At 50.2% G+C, this 15343-nt stretch overlaps 1 pseudogene; it reads right to left on the reverse strand.

Annotated features, from left to right (window-relative positions):
• Positions 1–997: 997 nt before the first annotated feature.
• LOC107529158 (echinoderm microtubule-associated protein-like 2 pseudogene) lies at positions 998–2795 on the reverse strand (annotated as a pseudogene).
• Positions 2796–15343: the final 12548 nt, after the last annotated feature.

Genomic DNA, 15343 nt, shown 5'->3' on the forward strand with positions numbered 1-15343 from the left:
GGCCATGAAAAGATGTCCAGCGCTAACTAGGAGGGAGACGCAGGTCCACCCCCCAGTGAGAAGCCACCTCCGCCTGTGAGAATGGGCGTCACCGGGCGGCGAGGGTGCGGGGGAGGGAGCCTCGGGTGCCGCTGGCGGGAGGAATTAGGAATAAAACTCCCTATGACCCAGCGATCCCACTTCTGGGTGCCTATTTGAAGAAAGATGGAAACACTAATTTGAGAAGGTATTTGCTCCCCATTTCACTGCAGCATTATTTACAACGGCCAAGATATGCCTGCAATCCAGGTGGCCGTCGAAGAACGGCTGCTTCAGGCGTGGCAGCTACCCGCGGTGAGCTCCTGCTCATCCCAGGAGGGCGCCCCTGGGCAGCACCGACGGGACTCGGGGTACTATGCTGAGTGAAACAAATTAGACAGAAGAAGGACAAGTCATAATTTCACTCACACGTGGAATATAAAAAGTACAAAACAAATGAACAAACATACAAAAAAGGCCCAGACTCCTCGAGGCTTTACCAGAGGGGGCATGGAGGGAGGAGGGGCGGCGTGGAGCCGGACTTGGGCGGGGAGCATGGGGTAGTGTACACAGATGTCAAATGGGGAAGCCGCACACCCCAGCTTATGCAATGCCGTGAACCAGTGTCACCTCAGTAAGCACAAAACAGCCCCAGAGATAGGGGCAGAGAGGGGGGCCCTTAGGAGGAGGTGTTTGCTGGCTCTAGTCCCTGGGCCGGTCGTTTTCTTTCCTTTTCCCCACCTCAGTGCACGTCTTTATTTCTGGACGATATAAAAGCATAAACTTAAAAAACATCCCAAACCAAACACCCTAATGGCTCCTCCAACACAACGTGAGGCCTCTTCCCACCCCGACAGAGAGGCTTCCGTCCGCCAGCCACCCTCCCGGCCGCACCCTGTCCGCTGCGGACACACTCTGGGCGTAGGTCACTCTGCTCGGCGATGCACACCCCGGGGACAGGAATTCCAGCCCTGCCACCTCACGCCACCCTGGCCCCATGCCTCTGGGGCCCCCTGGTCCCCAAGACCTCCCACGGCTGCAGTAAGCTGGTGTCCTTGCCCCGTCGCCAAGGCCATGCTGTATCCCAGGAAGTCCATGTTCGTCACACGGCTGCCGTGTCCCCTGCATCTGTGGCTGAGGGTGGGGGCGGACGACAGGGTGGGCTGGGCCAGTCATCATCTGAAGCCAGCACCCTCCCCTCAGGGAGCAGGCCCGGCGTTGACGTCAGCACCATCCGCTCCCCCGGACCAGACCCCAAACACCCCGAATCCCAGGACACAAGTAGCTGTGGCCCAGCCCATGCTCCTCACAGCATCTGCACTGGTGATCTGCTTACAGGTGGCTGGGTCCCAGTACAGAATCTCATAGTCCCTGGAGTTGGTGACAAAGCAGCTAATGTCCCGGGCCCAATCCAGGTGGGTCACAAAACTGGAACGGCCCGAGCGCTTGTCCAGGCAGCTGACTTTGCAGCCGCCTTGGTCCACATGTGCACCAACTTGTCATTGGAGCCCACCGCCAGGTACGCCCTATCTGGGGAGAAGCTGACCACTGAGATCTGTTCATTGCCATCTGCATGGATAGCCACCAGGTCATGGGTCTCCGTGTCCCACAGCAGCCATCTGCCAGTCACTGTGCCCACAGCCAGGACAGAGCCACGGGGGTGGAAGCCAGCGGAGTGGGCCGGGCCCTTGACGATCCTGCTACACAGCGGCTGGTGGGATTCCACGCCCCACAGACACACCTGTTTATCTAGCTCTCAGGTCACAAACTGCCCTGCTGGCTGTGGCCGGCCCCACACCTCTTCCATGTGGCCCTGAATGAGCAGCAAGAAGCCGTGTGGAGAGCTGTGCAGGATGCGGTTACGGCTGGGCCTCACATACAGCGGGTCTCCCCGGCCCTCGGCCACTGCACACAGGGCCAAAGTCCTTGGGAGGCTCCACCTCCGGCAGCTTGCTGTAGTCAGGACCCCAGAAGACCACGCACTGATCGCGACCACCTCCGGACACCAGTGTCCCGTCCAGCAGGGCCCAGAGCCCAAGCACGCTGCCATCGTGGGCGCTAGGCTCCACCCGTGCGATGTGGTTTCCACCTTTGCCCCAGACACAGAGTTTCCCTCCTGAGTCCCCGGTGCCCACATCACCACCCTCCCAAAAGGTCGCACGCAGCACACACTTTGGTTTCTCGTGTTTCTCAGAGGCCCTGCCGCTCGCTCAGGCCGCCCCTCCAGGCCCCAGAAGTGGATGTGGGGTTTCCTGCAGGAGTCCGTGGTGTGAAGGTGGCCACAGCACGGCATCGCTGGGCACTCGCTGTCCACCGCTTGGCCTCCTTGGGCCAGTCCCAACGGAGAGCCCGTGACCGCTGGATTCACCCACCACCCAGAGCAGGCTGCCCCGCTCGATCTGGAAAAGCCCACGCAGCACACAGCTCTGCCTAACACCCCCGGCGGAGAGAAACCGGGCCCCAGGTGTGCTCGTGGGGTGGCGGTGGTCCCCTTCCTTGTGGTGCCTGCCGCCTGTCCAGTGGGGATGGTGACCGTGTCAGGGGGACGGCGGGCATCTGATGCCGTCGTCGTGTGCCAGGCAGTGCCGCTGTCTCTGTTCCTCCAGGCTGCACAGCACGGCCGGGAGGCCGCGAGGCCCACCATCTCCCCGCGGGCAGCAGGGTAGGGCTGGCACAGCAGGCTCGGCAAGGCAGCCCCAGGCCCAGTCCAGCCTGGGTCCAGGAAGGCAGCTCTGGGCGGTGCCCAGGCTGCGGGCGGGCGCCAGCTCTCCTGCCATCAGCGTGGGCACAGGACGCCCTCAGGAGCGTGTCCCCGGGGCCTCCGCGCCCAAGGCAGCTTCTTCGGTGTTGCCCGCTCCAAAGCCACGCGTGGCGGCTCTGTTGTCCTTCGTTTTATCTTCTCCTCGGGGAGCCCCTGACTGGGACGCGGCCGAGCGAGTTTAGGGCCGTCCCCGGCCAGCTGTCCTTCCGGGCGCAGAGCCCAGCGGTGAGCCCTGGCGCCGTCTGCCCTGGAGGGCGCTTCCCCTCGACCAGGGGCTTCCCAGGCCTGCCGCCGGGGCGCGTGCCCCTCACTCCCCACTGCATGCTCTCCGTGCGTTACGGTGCGTCGTGTGTGCTGTGTCCATGTATTTGTGTGTGTTGTGGGGTGTGTATTGTGAGGATGGTTTTTGTGGGGTGTTGTGGGATGTGTGTGTTCTGGTGTATGGTGGTGTGTGGGTTTTGTTTCATAGGTTTTTGTGTGTTGTATTTCTCTGTGTATATGTTGTGTGGTATGTGTTGTGTTGTCTTGCGGTGTATGTGTGTGTATATGCTGTGGTGCGCTGTGTGTGGGGGTGTGTGTGGTGTGTGTGTGTGCTGTGTGTGTGTGTGTGCTGTGTGTGTGTGTGTGTGTGTGTGCTGTGTGTGTGGGGGGTGTCTGTGTGTGTGTGCTGTGTGTGTGTGTGTGTGTGTGCTGTGTGTGTGGGGGGGTGTGTGTGTGTGCTGTGTGTGTGGGGGGTGTCTGTGTGTGTGTGGTGTGTGTGTGTGCTGTGTGTGTGTGTGTGCTGTGTGTGTGGGGGTGTGTGTGTGTGTGTGTGCTGTGTGTGTGGGGGTGTGTGTGTGTGTGTGCTGTGTGTGTGGGGGGTGTGTGTGTGTGTGTGCTGTGTGTGTGGGGGGTGTCTGTGTGTGTGTGCTGTGTGTGTGTGTGTGTGTGTGGTGTGTGTGTGGTGTGTGTGTGTGTGCTGTGTGTGTGGGGGTGTGTGTGGTGTGTGTGTGTGCGTGTGTGTGTGTGGGGTGTGTGTGTGTGTGCTGTGTGTGTGTGTGTGCTGTGTGTGTGTGGGGTGTGTGTGTGTGTGTGTGTGCTGTGTGCTGTGTGTGTGTGTGTGTGTGTGTGGTGTGTGTGTGTGTGCTGTGTGTGTGGGGGTGTGTGTGCTGTGTGTGTGTGTGCTGTGTGTGTGTGGGGGGGGTGTGTGTGTGTGTGTGCTGTGTGTGTGTGGGGGGTGTGTGTGTGTGTGGGGGTGTGTGTGCTGTGTGTGTGTGTGCTGTGTGTGTGTGGGGGGTGTGTGTGTGTGTGTGCTGTGTGTGGGGGGGGTGTCTGTGTGTGTGTGCTGTGTGTGGGGGGGGTGTGTGTGTGCTGTGTGTGTGGGGTGTGTGTGTGTGTGTGTGGGGGTGTGTGTGTGCTGTGTGTGTGTGGGGTGTGTGTGTGTGTGTGCGCTGTGGTGTGTGGTGTGCCCTGGGTGTGCACAGGGCATGTAGGAGGCGAGGGTGGGAGCCGTCTGCGGAGTGTCCCCTCTCCTGGCTGCCCCAGCACCTGTGTGGTGGCCGCTCCTCGCCCTCGGGGAGTGTGGCTGGTGCTGCATTTTCCGCTGTTGCTCTCCCGTGGGAGCCCATGGTGGGAGGTCTGGGGAGAAGCCTCAATGTCCACCTTTCCTGGAGGGTGGTCCACTCTGAGGGCGGAGCCCAGGGCTCGGGTGGGTGCTGCCCTGGGAACGCAGCGGGGCTCGGACGGGGCGCCCCGGCTTTGCCTCCCTCCTCCTGACCTTGCGGGCCGCCGCGCCTCCCGGCCCTCTGTGGGCCGTCGCTGACTGCCCCCTCCGCGCGTGGAAGGGCGGCTCTCCCACGCCTGGAAGACTTCAAGATTACTTTTCCATCCGTCTCACTTTCAGAAATGAACTTCGCCCAGCTGGCAGGCCAACAGGAGCCACTGTCTTCACAATAAAATAAACAGCGTTGTAACGTGGGCTTTGGAACGAGGCTGATGGAGTGAACCTGGCTCTGTCATTTGCCAATTCAGGGCTCCGTCAGTTTCTTGCCTCCTGATTCTTAGCCTCTTTACTATTATATTTTTAAAAGAGTTGATAATAACATGACCTCATGGCCGGAGAGACCCCGCACCCATGAGCAGGGACTGCCTCACATGCGGGTGGGACTGGGGGCCGCGCCCTGAGGGGGGAAGAAAGGCAAAAGGAGGGTAGGAGAGGTGACGGGGGTGGGGGCGGGGGGGCAGGTGAAGAGGAAAGGAGGGGATGGGAGGGATGAAGGAAGGAGGAGGGACAGGGGTGGGGTAGAGAGGGGGTAGCGAGGAGGGCGAGCAGGGAGGAGGGCGCACTGAGCAGTGACGCAGCATGACAGTGGCCTCAGCGGCCCCTCAGGGTGCTGTGCAGCCAGGTGGCCCTTCAGAGGGTCTGTGAGTCTGGGCAGGGTGAGCCTTTAGTTCAGCACTGACCAGTCACTGGCCCCAAGCTGCCTTGGAAGGGGCTGGGGAGGGGGTGGGTGGCGGGGCAGGGGGGAAGGAAGGTGGTCATGGGGCAGAGACTCCCCACACGGGGAAGAGCCTGCTGCCCTGAAGGTGATCTCAGCAGCGGACCACGCACCACGCTTGCGGGAGCAGGAGGCTAAACCCCCCTCGCCTAGGTCCTAGAGGCCCGGTTCCTCCGAATGGGGGCTGTTCCCTCCACCCGTGCTGATGTCGCTCACTGAGCTGACCAGCCAGGGCAGAGGGCACTGGAGCCCCACTCGGTCAGTCTCTGGGGACACAGCGGGACAGAAAATGGGTCTGGCTGCTTGTCCTGTGCGAGGTGTACCTTCTGGCCCCTGGTTCCTTAGGGCTCCCATCTCCGGGGTCTGCTGCCTTGAATGGATGTGTCACTTCAGGCTGGCGGGACCTTTCATGAAGAGATCGCTCACGTGGGTGTAAGGAAAAGCACAGGGCATAGTGGACGATGCTGCGGTAACTGCCTGTGTGCGGTGGGCACTGCGTGATCAGGGGCATCCGAACCTGGGTGAGTATCTGTCCTCTGTGTTGTTCACTGGAATTGACACAAAAAGTGGTCACTGCAAACTGTCATCGAAACATAAAATTTACAAAGATAATTAAAAAGTCATTTAAAAATAGAAAAAAGATCCTTCGTGAACCAAGTCCTGGCCTTGGGCTCGACCTTGTGCTTCTGCCAGAGGTGGACGCTGACCGTAGCTGGTCTTCTCGACTGATCTGTCTTTTAATTTCTCACTTCATTGGCAGAACTCGATCACTAAAAGTTTGGCTTCTCTGTGAGCAGTGCAAGGCTGCTAATAAAGTCAGTCCCAACCCTCAGCAACAGAGACCCGTGTGTCTGAGGGGAAAAGTGATTTTTGGGGGGACACTCATGCTTTGCAGACATTAAAGAAATACGTAAATTAAAAAAAAATTTTCTTTTTAAAAATATATCTTTATTGACTTCACAGAGAGGAAAGGCAAGGGAGAGAGAGAGACAGAAACATCAATGATGAGAGAGTCATTGATTGAGCCCGCAACCCGGGCATGTGCCCTGATTGGGAATCGAACCCAGATATCCTGGATCCTAGGTCGATGCTCAACCGCTGAGCCACGCCTGGCTGGGCACCTTTTTTTGTCTGGGAATCTCTTTATTTCACCATCTATTTTGAATAATAGCCTTGCTGGAGAGAATAGTTTTGGTTTCAGATCCTTGTTTTCCATTACCTTGAATACTTCATGTCATTCCCTTCTGACCTGCATAGTTTCTAATGAAAAGTCAGCTGACAGCCTAATGGGAGCTCCTTTGTAGGTAACAGATTGCTTTTCTCTTGCTGCCTTTAAGATTCTCTCTTTGAAAAAAAAAAAAAAAAGATTCTCTCTTTGTCTTGAATTTTTGGCATTTTAATTATGATGTGTCAACGTGTGGGCCTCTTTGGATTCTTCTTGCTTGAGACTTTGTGCCTCTTTAACTTGTGTGACTTTTTCCTTGACGAGGTTAGGGATGTTTTCTGCCATTATTTCTTCAAACAGGTTCTCTAACCCTTGCTTAATTTCTACATCTTCTGGCATTCCTATGATGCAAATATTGTTATTCTTCATACTTTCCCAGAGCTCCCTTAGACTGTCCTCTTGTTTTTTTAATTGTTTTTTCTTTTTGGTTCTCTGATTGAGTGATTCTTTCTACCCTGTCTTCTAACTTGCTTATCCAAACCTCAGCTTCCACAGATCTGCTATTTATCCCTTCAAATATTTATTTTATTTTATTTTATTTCTACTATGTCATTCTTAATTTCCTTCATAATTTCCATTTCTTTTCTCACACTGTTAAACATCTTTATGGTCATTATTCTGAACTCTATATCTGATAGATTGCTTATCTCCGTTTCATTTAGCTCTTCTTCTGGAGAATTCTTTTGTCCTTTCACTTGGGGATTGTTTTTTGTCTCCCCATTTTGGCTGCCTGTTTGGATTTGTTTCTATGTATTATGTAGATCTGCTAGGACTTCCAGTCTTTGGGTCTCTGGTGCAGGCCAATGTCAGACCCTGTTTGTGACTAGCCTTGAATACCTTGTTTGAAGCTTTCCATACTCCACAGCTTGTGGTTTTCTCTGTTGGGGCTGGGTGTGTTTGAACAGGACCAAGATGTGCACCAAGGTCTGCTTTTTCAATCCCTGGGTCCAGAAGCAAGTCAGGCAAAGTCTCAAAGCACCCAGAGGCTGATTGTTACTCAGTCTCTTAATGAACCTCAGTTAGTAGAAACTTCACAGTTTGGGCCAAGAGGTTTTCCAGTAGGGTGGGGTAAGTGCTTCCCACTCCCCCAGGCAAAAGCTGCTTGGATGGTAAGTGTCTACCTAAGAAAGATGTCTTCTGCAGTCTGGGGGAATGACTCAGCATGGGAAGCCAGATGGGTGCCCTCTGAGCTCTATCTCCAGAGCCCACAACCTTAGATTCTCCTCACACAGCTCTAGTCCACTCTGACCTTTCTCTGCTGGAGCCCAAGGTGAGTGGCTACACATGAAACATTGTGTGTTGACTCTTTAAGAGGGGGCCTGCATTTCCAGCTGTCTCTCCAGAGACAGACAAAAACCTGGCTGCTTTTCACAGCCAGGTGCTATGTGGGCACCTTTCTCAGTTCTGGTGCTCTGGGCTGGGAAGCCTAGGCTGGGGTTTAGGCCCCAGAGTCCTCAGTGTGAACCCCCCACAGCTGAGATCTCCCTCCAGACCTTCAGCTGCTGCCTGTGGGAGCCCAGCCAGCCCTCTGGCATCCACACTTCCTACCAGTCTCTATGTGGTCTCCACTTTAGGTCCTTGGTTATGAGGGTGCTCCCCAGCTCGTCTTCAGTTGCAGTTGATTTTTCAGGGTGGTTTTTCTATATTTTTAGGTGTAATTCTAGCTTGGTCCTGGGAGAGTGTCAGTCTGCCACCATCTTGGAATCTCTCTGAATGGGGGATCTTGCCCTTGGTTTTGCCTTGAGCTGAGGCAGGGGCTTATTGCACAGCTGCAGGGGAACCCCTCACGCTGTGTCCCTAGTCTACCTGGATTGGATGTAGGGGTTACCCAGAGAAATCAATGGTCCCAGAACAACTGGGGTACAGCTGATGTCGTAAGACCACTGACCTATGGACATTTCAATCCTCAGAAGTTCAGAAGTCATGCAGCCCCCAGGGCTCCCCATGTGGGATGGAGCTTGTTTTCTTTGTTCCCTCTCCTGCATGTCCCCATTTTCTGAGAAGGATAGTTTGGTTTATTGCCTGAAGATGTGTCATATATCACACCCTTCTCCAGCACTGCCCTGAGTAGAGGCAGCTCCTTCCTGAGTCCATGAGTCCAGTGAGGAAGCCAGGCTCCCTAGAAGAGCAGTCCGTGTTCATTCAGCCCAAGGCGAAGAGCTCAGACTTCTCTAATTAATTAAGTAAACGTAAAATTTGAGACTGGGAGGATGGACATGAGGATGCTCTGGATTCAACTTCAGACACTCATGGGTGGCCTGGGGCGAGAGGCAAAGCAGTTGCTGAATGCACATACTCATGTTTGCGGGTGATACCAGGGTAAGCACTTGCATTTTCGTGGTGTAGCTGATGAATTATGCAGAATATATATGCATTCTCATTTTGGTGGCAGCGCTGAAAATAAAGTTAAAAATCCTGAAAGATTGAGAAAAGGCAGTGGGAGGAGAAGGCAAATGACATCTTAAGACTTTATGCTCCAGGTGGAAAGTTGAGGTCGTGGAAACAGACAGACTCTCTTTCCCTCATTAATTACAGGCTGTACGGTCAGGGTGTGGGCTGAGGTAGTTCTTCCAGTTTTCAAGACTGCTGCTGACAGCTGTAGACTGGATTTCATTGGTGTCTCCAGGTGCATTGTCAGTGCTGTGAAATGCACCTGATTGCGTAGCTCCCGTGGGTACACAGTGTCTCCTCATCAAGCCCACGGCCATTGCCTTGGGAGGAGGGGACCCACAGCAGCTTCTTACCCCAAGTAAAAGGTGATGCTTCTTGCATTTTTTTAAAGTAATAACTTTAAATATAAAAATACTTAAAAAATACAAAAAAGAAAGTAAAAAATATCCATAATCCCACCTGCTTTACCTTTCCCATTTTGGGCTGAGCAGTAGAATGGAATGGTTCCCACCTGGATTTCAGAACCAGGTCGCCTGGGGTCAGATTTGCCACCTCCCCGCACACAGGCACAGGCACACACTCACACTGATACTTGTGACATATACATACTTAGTTTGGGTCTGTGTACACACAGCAGACAAGGACAAAAAAAACATGTGGGGCAGAGTAGGGCCTGGAGACCTTTGGGGGCCAGCCCTGGGCCTGCACTGATGGGCAGGCCCCACTGCTGGGCCTGCCTCCTACGCCAGTTAGCGGGTTAGCCAGGACTGTGCCTGTCTCGCATCAGCTGGTTGAAATATACCAGGAATGGCTTGTGGCGGCTTGTTCCGGCCCTTACCTCTGACCCTGAGGCTTGTGGGGGCCATTCCCACCTAACCTTGCAGGATGGAGAGGAAGGCCTGGTGCTGTGGGAAGTCCAGGGCCAGAGGGACTGGAGGAGTGACAGTGAACTTGGTGGCAGTGTGAACAGAGAAGAGGGTGGCATGGGACCAGCATTGGGAGGAGAACTGTTGCCTTTGGTCCATGGCAAACTGCTCTATGCTGACACCTTAGCAAGCGGTGGCCCAGACTGTGACTCCTGTCCTCTATTTAGGGCCTTCTGACTCTCCCCCTCATTTGTGACCACGGTAGTGATTGATTTCCCTTCTAAGCTCCTTGAGGACCACATGTAAATGAACTCATGTCTCCGATGACCCCCACAGCTCCCTCAAACCCCAAACCCGCACTGCCAAAGGGCCAGCCCCACAGGTCCTCCAGGTGCTCCCGAGCTTTAGGCTCCACCTGGCCTGGGTCTTGCGGGATCTCCCTGCTCCTGTTATCAACCTGAATCCTCCTCCCGCTGCCATCGCTCCGGGGATGAGCCACTAGAGGGTCACACTGCGCAGGCGTGCCCTGGACCAGGCCTTTCGGGCACATGGACAGACACCAGGAAAACACAGGGGAAGGTAGGGAGTGAACATACGGGCAGAGGGACAACTGTGCATTTATTAAAGTTGATATGAAACACCAACTATGAAGTCTGACCCTCTCACCAGAAACTACCTTCATCAGTAGCTAACTGCCTCCAACTCCCCAGAACTCAATGCCCTAAAGCCTCACTTTGAGCTGCTGCTCTCGGACCAGGGTCACACGCAGCCTGTGGGACCAGTGGTTTTAGCTTTGTCCAGTTTTCTTGGGCTAGTACTTTAGTAAAAAACAGTAAACATCAGTCCCTAATCAGCGGGCTCTCGATTCGACGGGCAGGAACTCAAATTGCTCTGAAGCTCCGGGCTGTGCTCTCTGTTACTGACGACCTGGTCTGGGGCAGGAGGAGAGTTTGCAGGAGGCCTCGGCTGGCAGCCCGCACCAGGATCTCTGTGCGCGTTTCTAGATCAGGTGTGAGCAAGCTTCCCTTTGCTGTTCTAAACTGCCAGCCACGGTCCTGATTCAGACCAGCAATCCCGAGCCGCCAGCTGGTTTTGCCAGGCTTCCGCGTGTGAAGGCGCCCTGGAGGTCAGGCCATGCAAGGCCTGAGGGTGTTCGCAGGGTCACAGTCACTGGTTGAAGCAGGTATGTTCTCCCAGTGGCATGCTGGTCCTTCAAAACCAGCTGCAGGCACCCTCATCTCACTCTCCCACGTCTCTGAGCAGCTGCACAGTGGAAAGCACAGTAGGGACACTGGCCAGAATGGAAACAACAGTGCTCTCTTCAAAACTGCATTTGCAGGCTGACAACAGGAGCATGGGCCTACTTGCCTCTGGAACTTTCCTGTATCATTCTTTCACAAATCCGTTCCCAACATACATCGCTTTCCTGGATCCTAGTTACCATGTTTGGATTTCTGCAAAAGTGGTAATTTGTTTCTGTGCCACTCCCCCCCACCTCCTGAGTTAATTTTATTCTTTAAAAAAATAAAGTACAGTCATTTCCCCTTATCTGGTGGATACCTTCCAAGACCTCGAGTGGATGTCTGAAACTGTGGATAGGACTGAACACACACACACACACACACACACACACACACACACACACACACACAATGTTCTTTTTCTTTCACCTAAAGGAAGCACTTTATGGCTCCTCTCTGTATATCTGAATTACCAACATCGCTACTGTTGCACTTTGGAGTCACAACTAAATAAAATGAGGGTGATATTTCAGCATAGATCTGGTAATGGAGACGGCCACTAAGTGGCTAATGGGTGGGTGGTGTGTGCAGCATAGAGATGCTGGACAGAGGGACGCTGCACATCCCAAGTGGGACAGAGCAGCATGGAGAGTTCACGTGCTGCTCAGAATGGTGCATTTGAAAACAAATGAATTGTTTATTTTTGAATTTTCCATTTAATATTTTTGGACCGAGATTAACTGCAGGTAACTGGAACCATGGGAAGTGAAACTGCAGGTAAGTGGGGGTTAGGTTGGCAAGCCCTCAGAGACATTTGAGAGTGATGATGGCTTTGGGGATTAGAATCATTTCTGTTAGAATGGATCTGACTTAGGCTTATGCTCTTATGAGAGTGTTCACTTGTTAACTTTAGTGTTTCATTTTTTAAAAATAATGTTTTGTTATGCATTGGTATTGATGTTATGCTTGTCTCAGAATACTTGCTGGGGTGTATGCCGTCCTCCTCTATTTCTTGCAAGAGTCTGTGTGCGATTCGTGCTATTATTTATTTGAGTATTTTACAGGGTTCACTTAGGAAATCGTGTGGGCCTGAAGTTGCCTGGGTGGGGAGGTTTATTACAAACTCAATTTCTTTAATAAATATAGGGCTGTTCTTATTTTCTCTTTCATCTTGTGTAAGTTTGGTCAGTTGTATCATTCAAGGAATTTGTTCATTTTATTAAGTTGCCAAATTGATTGGCATAAAGTTGTTCACAAGATTGGCTTATTGCCCTTTTAATATCTATGTCTGAAGTGATAACCAGTCTTTCATGCTTGACACTGACGATCTGTGTTCTGTTACAATTTCCTCTTGATTAGTTCAGTTACGAGTCTATTTTGTTGTTTTAAAAATACTAAGATCTAGCTTTCTAATTTCTTTGTAGTTTGCTTTCTATTTTGTTGATTTCTGATCTTTATTATTGGTATCCTTCTACTTGCATTGAGTTTCCTCAGCTCTTATTTTTTTAGCCGCTTGAGATGGAAACTGGGCCATTGATCTTAGACATTTCCTATTTTCTTTTTTTATGTTTTAATTTAGCTTTATTGTTGAAAGTATTACAAATGTCCCCCTTTTCCCCCATTGATCCCCTCCACCTTGCACCCCCTCGTGGCCTTCCCCACACTACTGTCTGTGTCCATGGGTTATGCATATATGCATATAAGTTCTTTGGTTAATCTCTCCTCTCCACCCACCCACCCCAGGCTTTCCTTTGAGATTCATCAGCCTTTCCCATGCTTCTATATCCCTGGATCTATTTTGTTCATCAGTTTATTTTGTTCATTAGATTCCACATATGAGTAAGATGATGTAACACTTCTTTCTCTGACTGGCTTATCTCTCATAGCATAATACTCTCCAGGTCTCACCATGCTGTCTCAAAGGGTAAGGGATCCTTCTTTATAGCTGCTTGGTATTCCAAGATGTAAATGTCTGAGAAGATGCTTGATATGATTTCAGTCTTCTTGAACTTGTAGAGACTTGTTCTGTGTTCTAACATGTGGTCTATCTTTGAGAATGTCCCATGTGCACTTCAGGAGAATGCATAGTCTGCAGCTTTGGGGTGAAATGGTGTGTAAATGTCAATTAAATCCATCTGATCTAGTGTGTCATTTACAGTCACTGTTTCCTTGTTGATTTTTTGTCTGGAAGATCTATTCAGTAAAGTTAGTGGGGTGTTAAGTCCCTACTATGACTGTGTTGCTGTCAATCTCTCCTTTCAAGTCCTCCAGAGTTTTTTTCCTCTTCAGCCTGTGTGAGTCTTTTGTTCTGAGGTAGGTCTCTTGTAGACAACATATATTTGGGTTTTCTTTTCCATTTGGCTACCCTATGTCTTTTGATTGGAACATTTAATCCATTTAAATTTAAGGTTACTATTGATAGGCACTTATCTATTGCCATTTTATTTCTTTGTGTCTATGTTTCTCTATTTTAACATTTCTTGTAATGCTGGTTTGGTAGTAATAAACTCCTTTAGCCTTTTTATGTCAGGGAAGCTCTTTATTTCATCGTCTATTTTGAATGATAGCCTTGCTGGATAGAGTAGTCTTGGTTTCAGGTCCTTGCTTTTCATTACCTTGAATACTTCATGCCATTCCCTTCTGGCCTGTAGAATTTCTAATGAGAAGTCATCTGACAGCCTTATGGGAGCTCCTTTGTAGGTAACAGATTGCTTTTCTCTTACTGCCTTTAAGATTCTCTCTTTGTCTTGAATTTTTGGCATTTTAATTATGATGTTTCTACATGTGGGCCTCTTTGGATTCTTCTTGCTTGGAACTCTCTGTGCCTCCTGAACTTGTGTGACTTTTTCCGTGACCAGATTAGGAATCTTTTCTGCCATTATTTCTTCAAACAGGTTCTCTAACCCTTGCTTACTTTCTATAGCTTTGGGCACTCCTGTGATGTGAATATTGTTACATTTCATGTTGTCCCAGAGCTCCCTTAGACTGTTCTCCTGTTTTTTAATTGTTTTTTCTTTTTGGATCTCTGATAGAGTGATTTTTTTCTACCTTGTCTTCTAATTTGCTGATCCAATCCTCATTTTCCCCTAATCTGCTGTTCTTTCCTTCCAATGTATTTTTTATTTCTACTATGTCATTCTTAATTTCCTTCATAGTTTCTATTTCTTTTCTCATGCCGTCGAGCAACCTCATGATCAGTATTCTGAACTTTATATCTGATAGATTGTTTATCTCCATTTCATTTGGCTTTTTTTCTGGAGACTTCTTTTGTTCTTTCATTGGAGGCTTTTTTTTTTTTTTTTGTCTCTCATTTTGGCTGCCTGTTTGGATTTGTTTCTATTTATTAAGTAGATCTGCTAAGACTCCCAGTCTTTGGATGGTCTCTGGTGCAGGTCAATGTCAGACACTGTTTTTGACTGGCCTTGAGTACCCTGTTTGAAGCTTTCCCAACATTTCCTCTTTTCTAACTTAAGCATTGAAAGATGTAAATTCCCCTCTAACTACTGATTTAGCTGTGCACCACACATCTTGATTGTGTATTTTCATTATCATTCGGTTTAAAATAGTTTCTAAATTATTTGTGATTTCTTTTTTGAAACATGCACTATTTAAAACTGTATAGTTTAATTTCCAAATATTAGAGGTTTTCCTGGATATACTATTATTATTATTGATTTCTGATTTGATTCTTTTACAATCAGAGAAACTACTTCATATATTTCCAGATCTTTTAAATGTTTTGAGACTTGCATTGTGTTCAGCTCCTGGATGTGTTTACTGATTTTTTTCTAAGAGATTAATAAATTACTGAGAGAAGAATGTTCATATCTCTTACTACGATTGTGCAATTGTGTTTTCCTCCAGCTAATTAAGCAAGGAAAGGAACTGCCTTTATTTGATAAAGGGCACCTGTGTAAAACCTGGAATTAACCCAACACCAGACATACTGTTGAAATACTGACGCTTGCATTGATCAGGAAGGAGATAAGGAAGTGTGCTCTCTCACCATTTGTAGTCAACATACTTGAGAACCTAGCTATGGGAGTAAACTCAGAAAAAGGTGGAAAAGGCACGAATTGGTGAGAAAGAAGGAAAACTGTCTCTATTTGAGCACAGCATGATTGTATACATAGAAAGTCTCAAGCAATCTACAAAATCACAGTACAAGGTGCAGGATACAAGCTCAGTAAGCAAAAATTAATCCCATAAGTATATATTAGCAGCAATCGATTGAAAACGACATTAAAAATTCCATTTATAACATCAAATAAAATTCTTAAAACTACGTTTAACAAAAAAGGTGCACATGTTCTGTTCACAGGAAATGAGACGACATTGCTGAGAGATCTTTAAAAGGACCCGAC

The sequence above is a fragment of the Miniopterus natalensis genome, chromosome 12, assembly GCF_054644295.1.
Source record: "Miniopterus natalensis isolate mMinNat1 chromosome 12, mMinNat1.hap1, whole genome shotgun sequence".
NCBI classification, from domain to species: domain Eukaryota; kingdom Metazoa; phylum Chordata; class Mammalia; order Chiroptera; family Miniopteridae; genus Miniopterus; species Miniopterus natalensis.